General features: G+C 34.1%; 1 protein-coding gene across 1 annotated transcript in view; it reads right to left on the bottom strand.

The window, feature by feature from the left end:
- The window catches only part of LOC138129718 (secretin receptor-like), a 30332-nt gene extending 9952 nt beyond the window's left edge, over positions 1-20380 (bottom strand). Inside the window, exon 1 of the mRNA XM_069046025.1 lies at positions 20301-20380. The gene's annotated coding sequence lies outside the window, so the exon portion shown is untranslated. The remainder of the gene's footprint in view (positions 1-20300) is intronic.
- Positions 20381-20909: the final 529 nt, after the last annotated feature.

Genomic DNA, 20909 nt, shown 5'->3' with positions numbered 1-20909 from the left:
TAAGGCGAGTGAAACTGAATTGAAGGGTAGATCTAGTTCAATAATTTGATTTTGCGTTAACTTCTAAAATTTCTGGAGATAATTTTAAAATCGTGCAAAAGATTTTTTAATTTTGAAATTGTTTTTCGCTGATATCGGTCCATATAATAAATGGTTCTACCTTTTGAAGTACGACTACTAACTTTCTTGCATTCAAGTACTTGCAACACACTAGAAGATTTTGTTGGGTGTCTATTTTGGGCCTTGGGCATAACAGGAAGGATTAGATTCTCTACAGTGGGATTTTCAGTAATCGTAGAATTTTCAATTTGTTCAGCTGGTCTAACATTGTTTATTGAAATTTGTTTGTCTTCACGAAGAAAAATCGACGGCAGGGCGTATTTATGGAGTTTTGTTTTTTGAGTAAAGAAATTGGTGCTAAAATATTTCTCGCAAATAAAGGCATTGTCTGTTTTGAAGGGTGGTGCAACATTTACCTAAAGCTTCTATCCATCGTTTCCTTTGTTCTTCTAATTTTGGATATTTAAAATGTTTATTTTTTATCGCCGATCTTGTTGTTTACAAAGCATTTATGTTTAATTTTTTCCATATCCAAATAAATAAAATAAAAATTGCGATCTGAAAAACCATACTTATTTCGTACTTTTTCAAAAAGAAAAAGATAACTTACCAAATAAAAAGATAACGAAAAATTATCTCAAGATACTGGTTTGGAGTAATTTATTTTGTAGAACAATTTATAAAATTTATTGACTAAACCTTGACAGAAATTAGAAAATTCAAAATTACTGATGACATTATTAATTAATATTCAAATCAACCTTCTTTTTAAACGGAAATTCCCGATCGGATTAACGAGTAAATTCGGTAATTTAGTTTGGCCTAACGCTAGAGCAGCGCTAGTGTTGTCAGTGTCTCCCATGTTTTATACGGGTTTTGAAAGTCTTAATTCTGTTGATGGTCTGTGGTGTCATCTTGCGGGACCAATTGAAAAACTTGCTACCACATTTCTGGGCGCTCTGTATTTGTCTCACTTTTTGCAATTATAATTTATTTTAAGAGTTCATACAGTGAAGTCTAGGCACGTTACCGCGGTTAATTTCGGAGTCTGAGAACTTTCTCTATTCTCACTTTGTTTAAAAATCTCTATCTCATTACTGAGATGAGTTAGACTCTTTTTAATGTTGCACTACAAGAAAACTAAGCAAGAATAACTCCTTGGTGAGTTCTTGAAATACAACGATAAAGCTGATGCGAGACATTTCTATTTCACCCGAGAGAGAAAATTTAATTTTTAAAATGTTTTTACTAAAGCGTTTTCCTCTCGTTTCCTCTTTCATATTTTGAGATATGATTCTTTGTAAGCTTTTTCTTCTTCCATTTTCAACTCTGTCCCTCATTTTGTCCTTTTATCTCCTCGTCCTTCTAATTTATCGTCATTAATTTTGTGCTCCATACGTAAAACATAAACAACAAAATCCATAATTTCTCTTTTACATAATAATAATTATTTATTATTAATTTCGCATCCTTTTTTGTTCCTTGATTCCTTATTCTTTACCTTGTTTTTATAACAATTGCACCACCTAAAAATTAATAGACCCAGTTTTTACCATAAACACATAAATATTTGAAGAAATTTCAGTGGATCGATTTTTTTTAGTACAAATCCATTTCAAAAGCCAAGCATTCTTACCTTAAGTTAAAAGTAAACAATTTACCTCTTCAAATTTACTTTTCATTTCCTTATTTGAGATTTTCCTTTTAATAATTATGCTATTTTTGAAGTTGTTTATTTTGGTTTTGCTATTTTTGTCTGTCAGCGATTACAGCACGATCTGAGCATCTGAGATGTTTCTGTTGGCTCTGATTTTTGCAACAATCTTCGCCTTTAATCGACTTCAAAATAATTATTGCAGACAATAATCCCCATTCTTTGACCACAACTTAACGCCAATTGCACTTTTTAAGAGTTTCTGATCAAAAATACTTCACACTCGAGGCCTGTTTGACGATCATCTCTAATCAAACAAGAAGTAGTGAGACTCGGAGTCTGTGCAACAAAATATTTTATAATTATATTTGCTTCAGTTCCGCTTTAATTGCGTTTGAACAATAGTAGTAAGTTCTGCAAGGCAAACACTTATTCCGACAGTGCAAAACTTGAAACAGCACTTGCAATCCTTCGCAGATCTCTTGCCATGAAATGTCACTATTTTAAATTCGTTTCAAGTTTTCAAGTACTTTTTAACACTACCAGAAACGACAAGAAGTCCTTTTAATTAAATTTTCAAGTTTCGTCTTCGGTAAAATTGCCAGATCGAGCGTCCATCCTGCTCCTGGAGCAGGACGAGCGTGAAGCCCACCCGGTGGAAATACAAACAGCGACTTAACACACGTCGAATCTCTTTGTAGCTGCGAGCGGCGGCGACAAAAAGAGGGCCTTCTCCACCCTCTCCGATTCCACCCCTGACCATCATCATCGATTTGAATTTTTCCCCGGTTTAATTAAGACGCGGTGATGGCAAACGTATCGATTTGGGGGGTTTTTATTGGGACGAAGATAATGTCATCAACCCCTAATTGCGCAACCAGTCATTAACCCACTTCGGGATTAACACCCGCTTGTGACAGTTGTAATTATTTTTGGAAATGCGATATGCGACGGCGAACAGGAGAAAGCAATAATCGATGGTCGAGTTGTGGCAGATCTGATCGACGGAGTCGCCTCCGGCGGCTCCGGGGTGAAAAATGAAAGTTTCTTGTACGGAGCCGATAGTGGATTGGTTTCGCTATTTTCGCGTTATTTGATGGACAAACAGAGCGAGGGACGTAATGAACACGGAGTGTTTACAAGTCGACGTCGGGGAAGAAAGATGCAGTTGCGGCGGCGGCGGTGGATGTGTTTCGGCCGCAGTATCGATTCGACATGGAACGAAAAATTTGCAAATATGATTAATGAAACGTGCCACTTGGGAAAAAAGGAATTTTACGAATGGAGCGGAAGGAGTTTGTGTAATTTCAGAATTAAGTTCGGGATGTCTTGAATGAATAAATTTTATTCGGAATGGCGGAAACGCTACAGAAAATATTAATTGTAGGTCTCACGGAAACTAACTTTTGCGAAGGCGATCCCTATTCATAATCTCATCAAAACCGAGCCAACTAGTTGGAGGAAGTGAAAGAGTTTTCAAACAACCGTTTCGATTTTCATTTTCGAATTTCGTTTCCATTTTGTTCCTCTAATTAATTTTCTTTTCAAACAAAACCTTTTTTTCCATTTTTTATTTACATCTCGCCCAGTGTATTTCTTAATCTGTGCTTTATCTCACTTAACTCATCGCTTTTTATCATCTGTCAATAGTGTTTCGTTTTCATCTTCTTCTCTTTTTGATTTTCTCTGTTTACCACTGTTGTTTTGTGAAACTTCAATTAAACACCTATTTAATCCTTTCGGGACAACATTTCTTTTTTTTATTCTTAAATTGCCAATTTTTCACTTTTTTATCGAAAGATCGATGTATTTTTTTCTTTTTACTGTTTAAACTTTCATTGATTTTTCTCAATTCTCAAAAAATTTGATTTCTTGCTCTTTAATTTAAATATGTCGATTCAAAAATCAAAAAACCACCAACGTCGCATTTTCCTCGATAATTACTATCGGCAACGCTGTTTAGTGTAAAATTTGGTGAGAACTGTAATTTTGAGGTTAAATGTTTATTAAGTGTCTTGTTTTTCTGGGCATGTTTAAGTGAAAATAATAAGAATCAATAAATAAATGAAACGTGCTGCTAATAAAACAATCTAAACGAAATTCAAAGCAATTGAATTTTAGTTTGAATCAAATAAATGTCATAATTTATAGTTACCAACATAGTATGAAAAAATATCTACCTAGGGTTTTTTATTTTTTCTGTCTGTTAATATGATTCCACTTTTCAATAATTTTCGGCTTTATTTATTCAGTTTCGTTTTTTCTTTGTTATCTACCCTATCACTTACCTTTACACTGAATATAAATTAGTAGATAATTCTCAATCAGTGCATTGATGCATTTTTTACACACTGCAGATCAGATCTTTGTTTTAAAGTCTAATCTAATCATTTTTCATAAAATTTTATCTTTCAGGTTTTCCCACTTTTTGTTTTCTCTTTTTTTTGACATTTTTTTAAATTCCTTTTTATTTTTCCAATCTTTTATTTCCTTTCCATTTTCGAAAATTATTATCTTCTTTAGTCTCTAGCTTCTATTCTGTTCTTTTTTTCTCTCTATTTTCTTTTTTCCCAACATTCCTCTTCTGCCTTATACCTTCTCTTCATTGTTTGTATTTCCTTTCAATTTTCTTTTGAATTCTCCATTTAATAAATATTTTTGCATTTTTTTGTCTTGAATTCTTTTCTGTCTCTCTTCGCGTATATTTTCTATTTCCCACGAGCTTTCCTTTTCCTTGTTCCATTTTTTCACCTTCCCTTATTTTTGCGCGAAAGAATTATTTTAATGATAAATATATTTTCTCTTGTGACATTTTTATTGCCATGCACATCAAGCTCGGAGTCTTCGTGACTAATTAAATGCGATATAACAAAATTCTTGTAAAACAAGACAGGTGACACATTTAATTAATTGGCTGGCGGCTGTAATTAATTACGTCGCGTCCTGAGAAGCTAAGCGTTCGCCGCCACCCCCAAACGACAAAAAAATCATAACAATTTGTTATTCACCCCCAGACCGCCGAATTTCATTGTTTTCCGTCGCAGTCTCCCGTCGTAAATGTCTAATCAAGGTCGCACACTCCCCCGGCAGGAAGAAAGGATTGGGAAGGGACATCTCCTTTCCATTTTATTATAATTTTCAGTTTGGAAAGTTTGTCGGGTGACGACGAGGCGCAAAAGTTTAATTCTTGCGAAACGAAAGTTTTGGGTAGAAGAAAAGGAGCGTGGGGTTTTTCGATGTCATAAATTCGGTCACATGTTGGTTGTAAATTCGATTCGGACCGGGTCGGCTAGTCTAAATATTTATTAATTAATAGTGAAAACCACCGTTCAGACAGTTTTGTTGACAGTTGCACACATTCGGCTAAAAATAGGCGAGGTCTGTTGGATTTGAGGCGCGAATGTCATGTGGCAAGGATCTGCACTGCAAGACATAACACCTCTTGCACAATCACAAATATTTTACTTTGAAAAGTTGGTACAAAAAACATTGACACTTTGACACTGTACTGTCAAACTTGAAACAACTTAATTTACATTTTAGGTACAGTTATTATACACATTCACACTCGTGTCTTGAGCATTTCAACAACCTCTGGGCTGACAAGTTTTGTTAAATACTTTTATCACGTCATGTAGCAAAGTTCTGCACTACAAGACCCAACCGACTTTTGCAAAATTGCAGATATGAAACATTTAATAATGTCAGAAGTGTTAAAAGTGTAATAAACTGTTTGGGCATTGGTAGTTTTTTATAGAAGTTATGCAGTATAATAAATTTTTAAGGATCCCATTTTAATTTTTAATATTTCTGATTTTTAATGTGGAACATTCATACTTAAAAATTGGTAACCTTGAGCTGCACTGTCAAATTCGGAGCAACATAACCTCAACAATTAATTTTAAAAAATCGTAATAATTTGTATTTCGTAGATATTACACATTCTAAATGACAGTACAGGTGTCTTGAGCATTTTTTGTTACTGGTGGCAAACTCTGAGGTGACACAAAGTCTTCCTGAGCACTTCTCTAATTTAGCAAAGATTTGAACCACACCACTTAGCGACTCTTGCGAAATTACAAAAAATAAACATTTAATAATGTCAGAAGTGTTAAAAATTGCATCTGGCTAAATGATAATAAATTGTTTATGCTTCCGTAGTTTTCTGTAAAAATTGCGTCATATAATACATTTTTATTTTTATTATCGATACGGAACATTTTATATTGAAAGGTTGGTAACATTAAACACTAACGCTGCAGTGTCAAACAAACATAACCTCTACAGTTTATTTTGAAAATTTATTATGGCTTATATTTTACAGTTATTAATACACATTCAGTGACAGTACGAGTGTCTTGCGTCTGTATTATTATTTGTAGTTGAGGATTTCCGTCCTCCGTGGTGCTTTATAATCAACAAGACGCCACACGTCTTCGCCATCTGAAGGTAAGGATTCAAAACGTTCTTAGGGCGCAGATTATGATTATTATTGAATTGGGAGTGCTCTCGGCCACTTCAGGTAGCTCAGGCAGGTACAATTTCTTTTACGATCATTTTTGAGGTTAACAAAGTGTAAAAGATGCAAAAGAGATAAAAAAATAAATAAAATATTGTTATAAAACATTAAAAGAATAAGAAACAAACAGAATATTATCTCGTTTTGGAAATTGGCTAATTCTGCTATACTTTTGTCTTTCACTTCTCATGTTTCGTTTTTATGACAGTCTTAATTTTCTTCTTGTTCTTAATCATTTCTTGTCTTTCCGTGTAAAGTCCATTAAAAAAAAACACCAACGTCGCATTTTCCTTGATAATTACTATCGGCAACGCTGTTGAGTGTAAAATTTGGTGAGAATTGTAATTTTGAGGTTAAGTGTTTATTAAATGTCTTGTTTTTCTGGGCATGTTTAAGTAAAAATAATAAGAATCAATAAATAAATAAATGAAGCGTGCTGCTAATAAAACAATATGAACGGAATTCAAAGCAATTGAATTTTATTTTGAATCAAATAAATGTCATAATTTATAGTTACCAACACAGTATGAAAAAATATCTACCTAGGGTTTTATGTTTGTCTTGTTGAGTATTAATTTTATGAATTGTTTTTGTTAGTGCAGCAGAACGAATAGATTGAGGAACAAACATAAAAGAAAAAATATCAACACCAGCAAATATAAATATAATTCAACAGCAAAAGAAACAGAAGACAACAGAGTGCAGTTTCCGCTACAGCAACCTTCGGATGCACCAAACGCAAATTATTCGCATTTCATTGGTTTCAAAACAAATTCCACTCAATGCACTTCATTAGTAGGAAAACATTTCTCGACTGAATATTTTACCTGATTTATCACGATGCCCAGAGCCACCACTCTTGCACGGGTTTGACCTCACAGAATCAACCACCCTCATGTCTTTCCAATTTCCCGAAACTTCAAAATTAATTTGGAAAAAATTTGTAAAACTTTGCTCTCAAACTCTTATTATCCGATTATAAATTTTAAAACAGGTGCTGCATCCCGGAATGTGTAAAAGAATTAAGCCGCAACGGCCAGAATAACAACGAACGTCTCCCTCTCAATTTTTACGGGCTCATTTGTTCGCCAAGGCACGCTTTCGATTACTTGATCAATGTTGCGTCGAGGTCCTTCATCCCGAGTTATCCCAATCGGTGCGTCCTGAAAGGTGCGCTTAATTACTCAACCATTGCTCAGCCACGTTTAATTTGCGACAAATCAAGCTGTCTGATGGAGTTGCGGCGTGAGGGGCGCACCATCCTGTCGGTAATGCCTTGCAGGACATTCTATAGTACCATTACTTTCACTTTTCGGACGCGCTTTGCAGACGAGACCGTTGCCCTTGAAACTTGGAACGAATGGAAGAAGGCGAAACTTTTAAAAGGATGAGATTTTTCCGCCGCCATTGGCCGCCCCCGCCGCGCGTAAAGTCTAATGTTAACGGACGTTGTTTATTAACAGGCGATAATCTCCCTCAGCAGCCCCAGTAAAATTAGCGCCAACCCCATAAATCCCCGATTTGAGCGCCGTAAAAACTTATGGTTTTTGTCACATTTAGAAAGGACGATTTCGCGTTTATTGCCTTTAATATAGTCCGGATCGATAAGTGTCGCCGGTTCGGGGGAATCCCCGGTTGAGTCGGTCGTGCGGTCGGAGGCGTTCGGTCACGTTCTTCATTAAGGGGTTGTTAAAAGTTTCGGGGTGTTTTTTGCCAAACCGAGCAGAAATTATGTTTTAATTTCGTAATGCAAACGGTAATCCGCACCCCATTGATGGAAACTGAGTAATTAATGAAGTTTTGGACGGAACTTCGTGAATACCAAACCACCGATTGGTAATTTTAAAGTTGGATGATTTGAATTTCAGATTTTTCGGCAACACTGCAAGTAATTTATTCCTGCATGGCCGCCGCCACTGCCTTATCATTACTACTATTACTATTATTCATCACACTTTAAGAAGTCACTTGAGGGTGTGACGGAACATAAAAAAATAGTTTAAACAATATGTAAAAATTGTTGAAATATTAAAAATTACGTTTTTGGACCACCCCATATTTTTCTCTACTCTTAAAATTAATTTGAAAATTGATTCCCGTTCGGGAGGTTGTGTTAGTTTATTTGAATTGTGAAAAGTGCCTTTCAGCATTGCGAGAGCATTTGTTTGGGCCACTGTGTAAACGCGCCTCTTGGTAACTAATCGCCAACACAAACACTCGACACTAGCGCACTCTGGCTTCAAACTTTGTACCAACAACGTGAAACGTCAAACGTCAAAACGTTTTCGTCGACGAAATCGCCGCCCCGACGCTAATCAGCGCGATGATTTGAGTCACCGCCGGCGGTTTCGCCGCCCCCAACCCCCGCTTCGATTTTCGATTGAAAAATCCACCTCGCCGAAATAATTAGTCTAGGCTAGAGCGTGCAATTAAGCTAGTACCTAACTGAATTATTTGGCGCCTAATTAAATTTAACAGGTAGAAGGGATCGGTCTACCTACTTAGTTTCCAACTAGAAATTAGACGTTGCTAATTATTATTAAAACCGAGGCGTTTTGTTCAATTATTCATTCGGGGGTGGCTGCATTCCGTGGCACGCTGAATTATTCATATGATCTCGTGTTTGTTTGTCTCGGTCTGGTCTGTAATTAGGGGCGGGTTGAGATTTTCGCTAAAATTTATCGAATAATAGGCGAGCAGTGCGTAAACGAGGTAAGTGTGCCGAGGAGGCGGCAATTGGGATGGCGGAGGCGCCGGGTTCGTTCCGCACTGCGTTTGCACCATTATCGAACTGGAAACAATAACATCGCTGTGTGTTTAATAAGAAACTTGGATGAACGCTGAGGAGGTTCGAGATGAGGCGAAACGTTCGTTAGACAAGTACGGTAAGTTGTCACGGTTTCTAGGTCTTAAACTCGATTAAGTCGGTAGTTTGGAAATTGTGCTCGGGGAAGAGGAGCAAGTCGGGAAACAAGGCGGAAAAGTAGGAAGATGTGATTGTAATTTTAACGTGGTAAAGATGTAAAAATTAAACGAGGAGGAAGACAAGGAAACGGTTGAAAAGAAAAATGGGGAAAGTGGGAAACAGAGGTGGTGAAAACATGACATGAAACCGATATAAAAAAAAGGAAATATTCAAAAGGAGTAAGAATTGAAAAAAAAGAAATGAAACAAAAAATAAAATTAATAAATAAAGTTAAATGTCAATTTTCCATGGCCTCCCTTCATGCCAAAACAACGTGAGTGCTACATAACTGAAATAGCAACGCTAAAGATGTTTTAATAATGAACAGAACATAAAAATTAAGTGAATCAATTAAGGAGATGCGCAACATGCTGCCCACCACTTCTTTCACATGCGTCAATGCAGTTCCGGAGGATAATACGAGTTTTATAAGACACCATTTTGTCGCACGCGTTTTTAGAGCACGACGAGCGCAGCGAGGAGTGCTATAAAACAAACAAGTGCGACAAAATGGCTTATAAAACGAGTGTAATACAATATTTTTTCTATTTTGTCCCTATTTTAAATTGTAAATTGTCTTCAAATGTCTTGGCTTAAAATATTTCGGCCTATTTTGATTACACCCTGTAGTTGATGTAGAAAAAACGATTAAAGAATTGATAAAAGCTTATCAGAAGTAAGAAATTAAAGAAAATGCTTTCGAGACGGAGTAGGTAAGAAATAACAAAATACATAATAAAATTCAAAATACTTGATTGGAATATTAAAAAAATTGTGTGTTGGAGGTTAAAAAGAAAGTTAACAACAAATGTAAATAGAAACAAGAAAGAATATGTGTGGACAAAACAAATACGGAAATCTCACTATCCAGAAGTTTAAGAATTAGAAAAAATAAACACGTATAAAAGAATGTAAAAGAGATAAACTGAGCGTTAGAATGCAAAAAAACGAAAAGCACTAGATATGAATAAAAGAAAAGAAAAAAAAATATGCAGTGAAAAATTTAATGGAGGTGGTCTGTAAATAACTAAGAAGTAAAAAAGAAAATAATAGAGAAATATTTAACAAAAGGAAAATTTAATTGTGAAGAGCAAGTAACACAAGTTTGTTCTCACAATATTCCAGAAATATTGTGATTAAGAAGTATAAAATTTATCAAAATGAATGAACTTGATGAGCCTTTCACCTCGGAGCGTGTGACGTGACGCGTGACGGTGAAACTAATTCCCTGCCCCGGAATAATGTCGTGGTGCGCATAAAGAAGTGAGTTGAATACATATTGCAATAAGATAAAAAGAAAAAATAAATGATGAAAAGACAATGCTAGCTGCGCAAAAAAGTAATACCGTTATCGAGACATGAAAACATAAAGGACAAATGAAAGAACAAAAAGAAGCCGCCGTAAAAATTGGCGACTGGAAATTCGTGACGTGAATAAATAGGTACGACAAAACAGGACAAAGCGTTCGTTACGGCAGAAAACTACCAACAATGGCGCAAAATACACATCCGAGGCCAGTCAGCGCACATTTTAAGGCGATTTAACGACCCATTCAAATTAATTGAAAAGCGAAGCCGCCAAAGTCCCCGCGTCACACTTCCTCAACGTCCATTATCAAGCCCCGATTAGAACCAATTGAACGTTGCCCACTTGTTTTCGACGTCGGTTACACACACGAGCAAATCCCATTTATACCGAGTGTTTGTACAACTTTTACACCACCACAGGATCCCCCATTCCGCCACCACCCAACTTTGCCCACTCTGTGCATTTTACGTCGTCTTCGCTGCAGAATTTCAGACAATGGCGTGTCGGCCGCCCCCGAGGGTCCCGGGCGCGAAAAATTGGCGGCACGCCGTTGTCGCCCAATTAGGACGAAGAATCGGCACGCGAGCGCCGCCGCCGCTAAAAATAAACCAAAAAGTGGAAAAAAACTCAACGGGAGAATGTTTACGCAAGTGAAGTGCACTGTATTTGTGAGTTTTCAATCAAAACACAATAATATTTTTGTCGAGTGTTCGAAAAAATTATCTCATTTATTTATTATTCTGGAAAAATCGAGGGTCATCTGCGTTTTATTTTCTCTGCACTTGCAGAAAGCTTTACACTTGTTTGAAACTGGTGTTGACGAGGCGCTCCGTGTCTTCGATATTTATTTATTTTATTGCACTGCAATTTTCGTTGTTATTTTTTTAATGGGGGCTACTTTGAAATGGCCGAATTTCGTCGTATTTTATAAATAACGGAATGTTTATGGCGGAAACGTTAGCACTTCATTCGTAATTATCGTAAAAATGTAGTAAACCGAATGTTTAAGTTTCTCTTATTTATTGTTAATAATAAAATATTCCAATGAGGAAAAGTGTGGTGTTTAAATAATAGAAAGCATCTGGTTTGGGAAGGGTCATTGGCATCAACAACCCAAAAAAAGGAAATTGTTTTTATTCGCAAGTGAAGTGAATAATTTCAAATTAAATTGTTGAAATTAAATTCGTGATTCATTGGGGAATTAACTTTGAGTGAAATAAAGAAAATGTTTCAAAGCACTCGGAAATAATAGCGCTTGAGGTGGGTAACGCGAGCCGACAAAATTTAACTTTGTGAACAGGGGTATAAATAATTTATATCAGAATGTCTAGGTAGTTTTTTTTTTTGTTGTATTTCGCAAAGACTGGAAACAACAAAAAGGAAAATATTTCAATAGCTATCTGTAATATTTGTATCAATTACGAGTGAGTGTTGTGTAAACATTTTATCGTTGCCTTTTTGATGCAATTTCCTCTTTTCTTGAAACTTTTCCGCTGTTGCACCCACGTTCATTTTTAGATTTCAACAGTGATCTCTAATCATATTTACGTTTTAGCGGCCTCGTTAGCTTATTTCTATTTCTTCGATAACTCGAAGAAATCTTTCACCTTGTTCTTCGCTGACAGCACCACGATTTTTGGGTAAACTGGTACGAAAATGAAAAAATTAGCTTTTCAATTCAAATTGCAGGATTACACCTCAATTTCTGGAATTTGCATAAATTCAAAATTCAAATTTAAAGGTTTTAGAAAAAAAAATGACAATAATGGCGGATCAACTATTTTGAAAATATGTGCAATTTTGCACTTGTCAGGTGTCTAAATAAAAATCTGGTCAAGAGTGCGGTGTCATAAATTCAATTTGTTGTCTGCATTCATTCATTCATTCACGGTAATTTCTGCAAAAAAAAAACGATTGGTTTTTCAGTAAACCATTCATCCATTCGTTCATTCATTCATTCATTCGGTCATTTTGTTTATTCATTCATATTTTCGTTAATGGTAACTTGCAAAAACGGCCGATTCATTTTTTTTGCAGAAAATATTTGTCTTAGCAATTGATTCACTATTTCAAGCATTCATTCATTATTTCATTCATTCATTTTCATTCATGTCCACCTTGCTGTAAATAACAGTAAACCATTCTATTTAAATTTTTAAAAACAATAGAATTTCCGGTGTCACATTTGCTTCATTGCAATTCTTGAAAATAGTCGATCGGAATTATAAACACTATGTTTCTTAAACTGGGGAAGAACAGAAATCAAGAGGGGTCAAGTCAGGTGATAGGCTTGGCCACAATCTTACGCTGATCAGGCGATCTCGGAAAAACTCTTCTAGATGTCGTGTGAGTAGTAGCCGGATCTTGTTGGAAATAACCGTTTGTTAATTCCACATCATCCAGTTTTTTTTTATAAGTGTGTCAAAGAGGAGTTTTTGGTATCTTTGTGCGCTAATAGCTTCATTAAAAAACATAATATAATTAATAAAAATAATACGGCTTCGAAACCTTGCAAAGGAAACACCAATTTTAATAGAATTGAATGGCATTGTGGGGACTATTTATGCTGGCCAAGCTATATAAATTTGAGAACTAACGAAATCAGAAAGGTGAAACCAAGCCTCATCACGATAAAAAATATAATGTCTTGCATGTCATAATTTAGTAAATTGTTGTACCAACGGAAAAATTGGATTCGTAGAAAAAATGTGGAGTTGTTGAACCAAGAAATATTTGTAAGGGTGTAAATGTAAATTTTTCTGTAGGATTTTTCTTGAGAATTCATAGGAAAATGTTAAAATGACGGATAGAGAAGCAAAATAGCTATTTATGCAACGAGTTGCAAAATGAGCGTCTTTTTTGCACTAGACATGACAATTGGACCACGAGTGTCAACGAGTGGTCCAACATTAAAGTGTTGCAAAAAAATAGCCATTTTGCTACGTGTTTCATACAAAAATTTTTCTAATTTAGTTACGAAAAACACACATTCTAATTAAAATCCTGTTTAAATCTGCTATTTCAATAATTTTCCGGGATAATAATACTAATGTCACTTTTTACCACTAGTTATAATATAATGTCACTTTTTAACACTAGTGATAATATAATGTCACTTTTTAACACTAGTGATAATATAATGTCACTTTTTTGACTAGTTATTAAATGAAGCACGTTTGACAACTAAAATGACATATCACAATGGTTACTTTTCGTAACTGAATTAGAAAAAGGTTAATTGTTAATTCAGGTTTACATATTTGTTGGGATAAACGACGTATGGAAATGTGCAAAAAGAAATCGATAGATTTAAATTTCAGATAATTTCAACTTGTAAAAAAGATACTTAAATGTTTTGTGAAAAGAAAATCATGTCCACATACGAAGAGGTATTGATATTTGGTCAGGAACTTTTCTTATGAGCAAAAGGAAACGAGTATATTTGACAAATAATTACACCAACTTTTCTAGTAAAAATTTAACGAGTTGCTTATAAATTTACACAGAAAGCATGAAAAATGTTAACTTAATTGAGTCCTGTCTGGCAAACAAATTTATGCAGATATGGTGAATACACTTAAGGATCAATGTCCTTATTATGCTACTCTACAATATTACGTTGCAAGTTTTAAGAGAGTAGGAACAGGGGTCAGAGACTATTACATAATCTTTGTAAAAAATACGAAGAAACTTCACAGTCTAGAGTGTTCAGATTATCACCGAAATTCAAATGATATTTGAAAAGAAGACGTTTTCTTAAAATGAAATCGTAACAAGTGAAGTGGAAGAGACCACGATTTTTTTAAATGGTCTGGAACTATTCCATTACGAGTGCATCCAGTGTATAATGATGAGACGGAATTACTGAGATGAATAATTGTATTAATTCAATGAGCGGATAATGATGGCTATTACTCGTGAGGATGATTTTGTGTCACGAGCCGCAGGCGAGTGGCGTAATTCATCCGAGCGAGTAATAGCCGTTATCCGCGAATAGAATAATATACTTTTATTTATTACTTTCTATATTTGCAGTGAGTTTTGAAATTATTATTCAACGAGTTGTGGGCAATGAATGAAAAACAAATAATCACAGTATTATCTAATAGGAGTAGATTTTTTTTCTGTGATTTAGTAACTTTTCTGAACTCGACATCTCCTCGAAAAGCAAAACAGTTTTTCAATGTTTCCGTGATTTGAAAAATTGCTCATATTTGATGTTAAGGGGGAGGCGCAGGAATAGTTTGAAACCACTTTACCTTGATCCCTGATATAGGTACAATACTGATTGCAGGGGTAAACATGGGGGCGGTTCCATAATGGTGTGAAGTTGCGACACACACTGGTGTGGAATTAGCCTAATTTACAAAGTTGATCCTATAATGGATGAAATCAAATGCAACAGGATGTTCTGACGAAATTCTGTCGATTATTTCAAGGTCACACAGGACCCCAACACATATCGCAACATCAATTAAAAGATAACTTCAAAAAAATTCTGTTCTACTATCGGAGTGCTCCTCCGCAGCCCCGATTTAAACGTCATCGAAAATATTTGGACAGTATGACATGATTTGAGGATGCTAACGTTTGGTAAATTCCATGGTAAAAAAAATGTGGCGCAGTACCTATTGAAAAATTAATTCCTTGACCCAGAAATGTTGAATTCGTTGTAATGATAGTTTGTTTGTAAATCCCCAATTTACTTATTGCAATAAAATAAAATGTTTTTTCTTTTTGTTATTGAAGCGAGTTATTCACTTGATATAATGGTATTAAATCGTCCACCTGGCATTACATTCCTTTCAACTAATTGTGTACAATAATTTGTATCAAGAATATTTTCCAGAAATTCAAAATTGAATTTATTTTTCTCTAGCTGCACACTGTTATTTTTAAATGCATTGTTAAACAATAAAAAAACGGGCACGGCATCAAGGCCGGATTTACTTGTCATTACGGATATTTAAATCAATTAATGATAATTAATTTGAAAACACATTTTTTTTAATTTATTATTTATTTAGCTGTATACATTATTCTTCATTTAATTATTAACAATATTATTTTCGTATCCCACCTCCACCCGGCGGCACGGCAATTTTGCCGGAGTACATACACTATTACGGATAATACTATCAAGTAATAGTGCAGTGCTTATCAACATAATTACCGGCGTCTCGCCTCCACATTTTGACTTTTTTGTGTTTTATGTTCTGTGTCAATGTTAAGGAATTTCCTCACGATGTGACATGAGTATAATAATATACCTTTTTGAATTTCAACCACCAATGTGTTCTCTAAGTCCAAAATTTTTTAATTTTTAAAAAGAGATTGCGGTACTATTCCTGTTGCTGAAATTATAAATGGTAAAATCGAAATTTTTTCTAAACACCAAAGATTTCTCATAGCAACGGATAGTTCTAAATATTTATTAATTTTTGTATTATATGTTTGTGTTATATTGTGTGAATTTGGAACAGCTATATCTAAAAGATATGCTTGCTTTTGTTGTTTATTTAAAATAATAATGTCTGGTCTGTTATGCTGAATGTGAATGTCAGTTAAAACTGTGCGATCAAAATATAATTTGTAATTGTCATTTTCTAAACAACTTTCTGGTTTATAAATGTAATGTGGTTGTGTATCCTTTAATAAATTGAATTTAACTGCTAAATTCATGTGTATAATTTTTGCGAATATATCATGACGTTTTTTATATTCGCTTTGAGCCAAAACGGTGCAACAAGAAATGATGTGTTCAATAGTTTCCCCTTCAGTTCCGCAAATCCTACATTTATCAATGATCGATTGTAAACCGCATATGTGTTTTTTATAATTTCTTGTATTTATAACACGATCTTGTATTGCAAATATAAAACCCTCAGTTTCAGGATGAATATTTGATTTTTTAAGCCATGCATGAGAAGCTTGAATATTAATTTCTGGTTGTTCTAGTTCTTTAAAATATCTCCCATGTAAAGACTTTTGTTTTATATTTGCTATAGTGTCAGGTATATTTGGCTCAACAATATCTGAAATTACATTATCACTTAAATTTAAAGGTGTGTAACCTTTATCCGCTGAAACCAAAGCATTAAAAAAAGTGTTATCACGAGCTCTATTGAGAAAATAATTTTTTAGTGAAGCAATTTGATTGTGTTGTAGAATTTCTAGATTTGAAAAACCCCTACCACCATTTTCGCGTGGTAAATTAAATCTTTCAATAGCAGATTTGGGGTGATGTTTACAAAAGTTTGTAAAGAGAACTCTAGTTTGAATATTTATATTCTGTAAATTAGTTTTGGACCATTTTATAACACCAAAAGAATAGGTCAACAATGGAACAGCATATGTATTAACTGCTTTAATTAAATTATTACCGTTTAATTTTGATTTTAAAATAGATTTAATTCTTAAATAAAATTGTTTTTCTAAATTTTCTTTTATAATTGAATGTTGAATATGATTTGATTGATTAATACCTAAATATTTATAAAATTCTCCTTTATTTAAATTTTTAATGATTTCTCCTTCTTTAGTTATATATTCTAAATTTTCGTAATGACCACGACATATTGATTGCGTTTTACACTTATCAATACCAAAACTCATGCCAATATCATTTGAGAAATTTTCAGTTATTGTTAGTAAAGATAAAATGTGATTCTTTTTAGATGCATAAAGTTTTATGTCATCCATATAAAGAAGGTGATTTAATTTGGATAGTGTGGTATTATTAACTCTAATATTGAAACCATATCCAGTGCTATTTAATAGATTTTTCAAAGGATTGATGGCTAGACAAAACCATAAAGGACTTAAAGAATCTCCTTGATAAATTCCCCGTTTAATTTGAATAGGCTCGGATTTTAATTTAGTATTGTTTATTGATAAATTTAAAGTAGTTTTCCAAAATGTCATAACATGGGATAAAAAGTTAATCAAATCCAAATTAATTTTATAAATTTTAAGAATTTTAATTAACCATGAATATGGTACTGAATCATAGGCTTTTTTGTAGTCTATGAATGCGGTATAAATATTTCTATTATTTTTTCTAGCTTGTTCCATTATTACCGTATCTATTATAAGTTGTTCTTTACAACCAAAACACTCCTTAACACAACCTTTTTGTTCTTCATTAAGTATATTTAATTTTTGACAATGGTCGTAAATTATTACTTTAATGCAAGATGTCATAATTTTATAAATTGTAGGCAGACATGTGATTGGCCTATATTTTGATGGATTTTTAGTATCGGAATCTTTTGGTTTCAGATATGTTATACCATGGGCCAAAAACTCTGGAAATGTGTTAGGTTCCCTAATAAATCCGTTAAAGTAATCAAGTAAGCATTTATGAATACAAGTAAATTTTTTTAACCAAAAGTTATGAATTTGGTCACCTCCAGGGGATTTCCAATTATGTGAACTATTAATATTTTTAACTAAAATTTCAAGGCTAATTTGAATATGATGTGGATTATTACTATCTGGTATCTCATTTTCTAAAATAGGAATCATTTGACCATATGTTTGACCAGAATTCTTTAATTTCATTTATATTTGGTAGACCATTATTATTTTGAGTTTTATTATCTGCTAAATTTTTGTAAAACAACTTCTCATTATTTCTAAATAGTTTATTTTCAAATTTCCGTTGTTTATTATTTTTATATCTTTTTAATCGTTTAGAATAAATATTCAATTTTTGTAATAAAGTGTCTTTAATTTCTATTAGTGTTTCATTATATTCGTTATATTTTAAACAATGTATTCTGTTTTTATTTAAAATCGATTTAATACAGTTATTTAGATGATTAGAATTTATACCTTTTAAATATTGAGTTATTCTACCTAAGTCTCGTCTGATATTGTTAATGCGTTTATTTAGTCTTCGTTCCCATTTTGGTAATTCTTTAGCTTTTATATTATTTGTCTGGTCAATTTCTTTTGAACCATTTAATCTGATAATTGTTAAAGCTCCACTATATATGATACTGTGTAATTTTCTAAAACTTGTCGTGTTATTTACAAATTTAGGTAAAATGAATTGATTTAAAATTTCAATCATTAATATTATCTTCTCTCTTTTCTTTTTAAATATCATAGTATGTAGTAGGAGTAAAATTTAAGATAACCGATATGATAACAAACCAATTCATTTTGACGACTTTAAAATCGATTTTCCTTTTTCCTCCTGATTCTAAATTCTGAATAAAAAATAGTTACATTACAGTATGATAGGGGTATTTTATAGCGCGAAAACTAGGTTTCAGGCACGATGCGAAGCCGAGTGCTTGATTAGTTGGAGCGCTGAAAAATACTACCGTATGACATTTGTATTAGACTTTTCGGCTGACCAAATGCTTTATTTTGCACATTTGCAGTTTTTTATGAAACAACAAATGTTAAACTTTTTGACATACAAAGTTGCCAACCCGATAGGTTGTATTTTCTCTATTATGATTCTTTATTAGTATTATATTAAAAAAGATACGACGTACCTACTAGATGGGTGATTTTAAATGAATTTTTCATAGGTTGGTAATATTATTGTTGGTTATTCTGCTTTTTAATGCGATAGTTGACATAAACATAGGCGTCCTCGCCTATTTGACACAATTTATTAATACATAAAATGTCAAAATGACGTACGTACGCCAATGTGTTGATTAAGGTATCAAGTTTGCCAAAATAATTTATGAAAAATGTTCCCAACTTAAGAAAAAAAGTCACAATCATTTAAAATCCCCCGGTACTAACCATACAGTTTCACAAATCTTATGTGATAGTGAATCACCCGGTACATAAATTTAATTAACCTAAATTGGGTTAATACTACAGAACGATCGATTGGTTATCAATGTTGTATTTATTAGTAATGAACTAATTAGCATAATTAACTACTATGTTCCTTTATGGGATATTAAAGATGCTATGTAGGTACTACAGGCTGTTCCGTATTTAGAACCCTAGATCATATAATAGCTCTTCTGATGTAAAAATAGTTTTGAAAGTTCTCGAGTTTGAAAAGAATTATCTTGAATTGTATATTTTATTCAACTTCTTAGAGTTATTTGCTGAAAAAATTGCCGTTTTCTCAAATACACAATAACTAAATTATTTGCCGAAATATTTTGGATTTTAGGAAACAATTTTCCATTTCAGCGATGCCAATTCTTTTTATTTGTTCCTCCCTCTGAAAATGTTATAATTTAAATTGTTCCTTATTTTCCAGAAATGGTAATATTTTTGGAAAAAGATGTCAATGAACTAAAAAAAAAAAAATTGCAGAAAAAGTTGACACGACGCAATTTTTCCAGTTTGTTGACTAAAGCTAAAATTCTCTGTTCTTTCCTTTGATAGTTTTTATAGGCATTTAAAAAATAAAAACTCCACTCATATCGTTCAGGCAAAAATTTTGTTGTTCCATTTTTGGAAACTTTAAGCTGGAGCCACAGTTAGAGGACACCTGTAGCGCAACCATTATATCACGTTTAGTGCAGCAAAAATATGGATAAAACAAGCAAAAACATCAAAGACAAAATTAATGAGCGGTGCAAGTAGTTGGTAGTTTTCCCATTAGCGCGTTTTAATTACGATGAGGTGAACGAGATTCGCCCAGCCAAACTACCAACACGACTTCGCTCACCACTCACTTGCTTCATCAATACCGAATCGTTCGATAGAACTTTTTCGAAAAATTCTCGCCGCCCCCATCGTACCCGCCGTCCCCACACGTCCGCTTCCACATTTTTCGAACAGCGAAACATCAAATCCCACCTACCTTTGTGCAACTTTTCGCTCTGGGACGGAGGGAAAAGTTCGAGAAGTCGGCGGCGCACGGACGCGTGTGGCGGCAGCGAGCGAGCGGCGTCGGGACGCGTACGCGTAGTACTGGATGATAAAAGTGGCGTCGCGACGAAGATGTGACGGTGCGCTCGTGCGCCACGCCACCAGAAATCCTGCCGAAATTTTTCGATTCGCGGGGCTAATTCGGGAGGACGGGATGGGGTTGAGAGGTCGGCGGGGGCGGCTGATTAACCTGCTAAAAGCGGCCAAGTGGTCCGGGGGTTATTTTTTGCATCCAATTACCGCCGGAGACGAGGCGGACGGCTCCGGAGCGATGTGCGCGGCGGGGATGCCGCAGAGGGTGCCCCAGGATAAAAAAAAAACAATTAACATTTGAATTTATAAAATGAAAATAGTTATTAATGCAACAAGTGTGTAAAGCACTTCTTATATTTAAGAAGTGGGAAATTCACACGCACGAGCTCAGCGAGAAAATTAAAAGCATATTCTGTGAAGAAAAATCTAGGGTGTCCTTTTTTATTTTACCATCAAATAATAAATACATTAGGTCGTGCAAAAAATAGTACATATGTATGTGTATATT

The sequence above is a fragment of the Tenebrio molitor genome, chromosome 1 (genome assembly GCF_963966145.1).
Source record: "Tenebrio molitor chromosome 1, icTenMoli1.1, whole genome shotgun sequence".
NCBI lineage: Eukaryota > Metazoa > Arthropoda > Insecta > Coleoptera > Tenebrionidae > Tenebrio > Tenebrio molitor.
Note: the sequence above shows the minus strand (reverse complement) of the source record. Positions and strands in the feature narration are given on the sequence as shown.